Genomic DNA, 5366 nt, shown 5'->3' with positions numbered 1-5366 from the left:
CTTTGAGGTGGGAGAGCCAAGTTCAGGACACTGGTCCACCAGAAACCTCCCAGCTCCACGTAATATCAACTGAAAAGCTCTCCTAGAGATCTCCATCTCAACAATAAGATGCAGCTCTACTCAACGACCAGCAAGCTCAAGTGCTGGACACCCCATGCCAAACAACTAGCAAGACAGGAACACAACCCCACTCATTAGCAGAGAGGCTGCCTAAAATCATAATAAGTCCACAGACACCCCAAAACACACCACCAGACGTGGACCTGCCCACCAGAAAGACAAGATCCAGCCTCATCCACCACAACACAAGCACTAGTTCCCTCCACCAGGAAGCCTACACAACTCACTGAACCAACCTTAGCCACTGGAGACAGACACCAAAAACAATGGTGACTACAAACATGCAGCCAGCAAAAAGAAGACCCCAAACACAATAAGTTAAGCAAAATGAAAAGACAGACAAACACACAGCAGATGAAGGAGTAAGGCAAAAACCCACCAGAACAAACAAATGAAGAGGAAATAGGCAGTCTACCTGAAAAAGAATTCAGAGTAATGGTAGTAAAGATGATCCAAAATCTTGGAAGTAGAATGGAGAAAATAAAAGAAACTTTTAATAAGGACCTAGAAGAAGTAAAGAGCAAACAAACAATGATGATCAACCCAATAAATGAAATTAAATATTCTCTAGGAGGAATTAATAGCAGAAAAACTGAGGAAGAAAATGGATAAGTGACCTGGAAGATAAAACAGTGGAAATAACTACTGCAGAGCAGCATAAAGAAAAAAGAATGAAAAGAACTGAGGACAGTCTCAGAGACCTCTGGGACAACATTAAATGCATTAATATTTGAATTATAGGGGTTCCAGAGAGGAAGAGAAAAAGAAAGGGACTGAGAAAATATTTGAAGAGATTATAGTTGAAAACTTCCCTAATATGGGAAAGGAAATAGTTAATCAAGTCCAGGAAGCACAGAGAGTCCCATACAGGATAAATCCAAGGAGAAATACGCCAAGACACATATTAATCAAACTGTCAAAAATTAAATACAAAGAAAACATATTAAAAGCAGCAAGGGAAAAACAACAAATAACACACAAGGGAATCCCCATAAGGTTAACAGCTGATCTTTCAGCAGAAACTCTGCAAGCCAGAAGGGAGTGGCAGGACATATTGAAAGTGTTGAAGGAGAAAAACCTGCAACCAAGATTACTCTACCCAGCAAGGATCTCATTCAGATTTGATGGAGAAATTAAAACCTTTACAGACAAGCAAAAGCTGAGAGAGATCAGCAACACCAAACCAGCTTTACAAAAATGCTAAAAGAAACTTCCCTAGGCAAGAAACACAAGAGAAGGAAAAGACCTACAATAACGAACTCAAAACAATTAAGAAAATGGGAATAGGAACATACATATCAATAATTACCTTAAATGTAAATGGACTAAATGCTCCCACCAAAAGACACAGATTGGCTGAATGGATACAAAAACAAGACCCGTATATATGCTGTCTACAAGAGACCCACTTCAGACCTAGAGACACATACAGACTGAAAGTAAGGGGATGGAAAAAGATATTCCATGCAAATGGAAACCAAAAGAAAGCTGAAGTAGCAATTCTCATATCAGAGAAAATAGACTTTAAAATAAAGACTATTAGAAGAGACAAAGAAGGACACTACATAATGATCAAGGGATCAATCCAAGAAGAAGATATAACAATTGTAAATATTTATGAACCCAACATAGGAGCACCTCAATACATAAGGCCAATACTAACAACCATAAAAGGGGAAATCAACAGTAACACATTCATAATAGGGGACTTTAACACCCCACTTTCACCAATGGACAGATCATCCAAAATGAAAATAAATAAGGAAACACAAGCTTTAAATGATACATTAAATAAGCTGGACTTAACTGATATTTATAGGACATTCCATCCAAAAACAACAGAATACACATTTTTCTCAAGTGCTCATGGAACATTCTCCAGGATAGATCTTGCGTCACAAATCAAGCCTTGGTAAATTTAAGAAAATTGAAACTGTATCAAGTATCTTTTCTGTCCACAATGCTATGAGACTAGATATCAATTACAGGAAAAGTTCTGTAAAAAATACAAACACATGGAGGCTAAACAATACACTACTTAATAATGAAGTGATCACTGAAGAAATCAAAGAGGAAATTAAAAACTACCTACAAACAAATGACAATGGAGACACAACGACCCAAATCCTATGGGATGCACCAAAAGCAGTTCTAAGAGGGAAGTTTATAGCAATACAATCCTACCTTAAAAACAGGAAACATCTCGAATAAACAACCTAACCTTGCACCTAAAGCAATTGGAGAAAGAAGAACAAAAAAACCCCAAAGTTAGCAGAAGGAAAGAAATCATAAAAATCAGATCGGAAATAAATGAAAAAGAAATTAAGGAAACGATAGCAAAGATCAATAAAACTAAAAGCTGGTTCTTTGAGGAGATAAACAAAATTGATAAACCATTAGCCAGACTCATCAAGAAAAAAAGGGAGAAGATCCAAATCAATAGAATTAGAAATGAAAAAGGAGAAGTAACAACTGACACTGCAGAAATACAAAAGATCCTGAGAGATTACTACAAGCAACTATATGCCAATAAAATGGACAACCTGGAAGAAATGGACAAATTCTTAGAGATACACAACCTGCCAAGACTGAATCAGGAAGAAATAGAAAATATGAACAGACCAATCACAAGCACTGAAATTGAGACTGTGATTAAAAATCTTCCAACAAACAAAAGCCCAGGACCAGATGGCTTCACAGGCGAATTCTATCAAACATTTAGAGAAGAGCTAACACCTATCCTTCTCAAACTCCTACAAAAAATAGCAGGGGGAGGAACACTCCCAAACTCATTCTACGAGACCACCATCACCCTGATACCAAAACCAGGCAAGGATGTCACAAAGAAAGAAAACTACAGGCCAATATCACTGATAAACATAGATGCAAAAATCCTCAACAAAATACTAGCAAACAGAATCCAACAGCACATTAAGAGGATCATACACCATGATCAGGTGGCATTTATTCCAGGAATGCAAGGATTCTTCAATATACACAAATCACTCAACGTGATACACCATATTAACAAATTGAAGGAGAAAAACCATATGATCATCTCAATAGATGCAGAGAAAGCCTTAGACAAAATTCAACACCAATTTATGATAAAAACCCTGCAGAAAGTAGGCATAGAGAGAACTTTCCTCGACATAATAAAGGCCAACATCGTCCTCAATGGTGAAAAACTGAAAGCATTTCCACTAAGATCAGGAACAAGACAAGGATGCCCATTTTCATCACTCTTATTCAACATAGTTTTGGAAGTTTTAGCCACAGCAATCAGAGACGAAAAGGAAATAAAAGGAATCCAAATTGGAAAAGAAGAAGTAAAGCTGTCACTGTTTGTAGATGACATGATACTATACATAGAGAATCCTAAAGATGCTACCAGAAAACTACTAGAGCTAATCAATGAATTTGGTAAAGTAGCAGGATACAAAATTAATGCACAGAAATCTCTGGCATTCCTATATACTGATGATGAAAAATCTGAAAGTGAAATCAAGAAAACACTCCCATTTACCATTGCAACAAAAAGAATAAAATATCTAGGAATAAACCTACCTAAGGAGACAAAAGACCTGTATGCAAATAATTATAAGACACTGATGAAATAAATTAAAGATGATACAAATAGATGGAGAGATATATCATATTCTTGGATTGGAAGAATCAACATTGTGAAAATAACTCTACTACCCAAAGCAATCTACAGACTTAATGCAATCCCTATCAAACTACCACTGGCATTTTTCACAGAACTAGAGGAAAAAACCTCACAATTTGTATGGAAACACAAAAGACCCCGAATAGCCAAAGCAATCTTGAGAACAAAAAACAGAGCTGGAGGAATCAGGCTCCCTGACTTCAGACTATACTGCAAAGCCACAGTAATCAAGACAGTATGGTACTGGCACAAAAACAGAAAGATAGATCAATGGAACAAGATAGAAAGCCCAGAGAAAAACCCACGCACATATGGACACCTTATCTTTGATAAAGGAGACAGGAATGTACAGTGGAGAAAGGAAAGTCTCTTCAATAAGTGGTGCTGGGAAAACTGGACAGGTGCATGTAAAAGTATGAGATTAGATCACTCCCTAACACCATACACAAAAATAAGCTCAAAATGGATTAAAGACCTAAGTGTAAGGCCATAAACTATCAAACTCTTAGAGGAAAACATAGGCAGAACACTCTATGACATAAATCACAGCAAGATCCTTTCTGACCCACCTCCTAGAGTAATGGAAATAACAACAAAAATAAACAAGTGGAACCTAATGAAACTTCAAAGCTTTTGCACAGCAAAGGAAACCATAAACAAGACAAAAAGACAACCCTCAGAATGGGAGAAAATATTTGCAAATGAAACAACTGACAAAGGATTAATCTCCAAAATTTATAAGCAGCTCATGCAGCTCAATAACAAAAAAACAAACAACCCAATCCAAAACTGGGCAGAAGACCTAAATAGACATTTCTCCAAAGAAGATATACAGACTGCCAACAAGCACATGAAGGAATGCTCAACATCATTGATCATTAGAGAAATGCAAATCAAAACTACAATGAGATATCATCTCACACCAGTCAGAATGGCCATCATCAAAAAATCTAGAAACAATAAATGCTGGAGAGGGTGTGGAGAAAAGGGGACCCTCTTGCACTGTTGGTGGGAATGTAAATTGATACAGCCACTGTGGAGAACAGTATGGAGGTTCCTTAAAAAACTACAAATAGAGCTACCATATGACCCAGCAATCCCACTACTGAGCATATACCCTGAGATAACCATAATTCAAAAAGAGTCATGTACGAAAATGTTCATTGCTGCTCTATTTACAATAGCCCGGAGATGGCAACAACCTAAGTGTACAATCATTGGATGAATGGATGAAGAAGATGTGGCACATATATACAATGGAATATTACTCAGCCATAAAAAGAAACGAAATTGAGCTCTTTGTAATGAGATGGATAGACCTAGAGTCTGTCATACAGAGTAAAGTAAGTCAGAAAGAGAAAGACAAATACCATATGCTAACACATATATATGGAATTTAAGAAAAAAAATGTCATGAAGAACCTAGGGGTAAGACAGGAATAAAGACACAGACCTACTAGAGAATGGACTTGAGCATATGGGGAGGGGGAAGGGTAAGCTGTGACAAAGCGAGAGAGTGGCAATGGACATATATACACTACCAAACATAAGGTAGATAGCTAGTGGGAAGCAGCCA

The sequence above is a fragment of the Delphinus delphis genome, chromosome 1 (genome assembly GCF_949987515.2).
Source record: "Delphinus delphis chromosome 1, mDelDel1.2, whole genome shotgun sequence".
In the NCBI taxonomy this organism is placed as follows: Eukaryota; Metazoa; Chordata; class Mammalia; order Artiodactyla; family Delphinidae; genus Delphinus; species Delphinus delphis.
The sequence above is the reverse complement of the archived record's forward strand: the minus strand, read 5'-3'. Positions refer to the sequence as shown.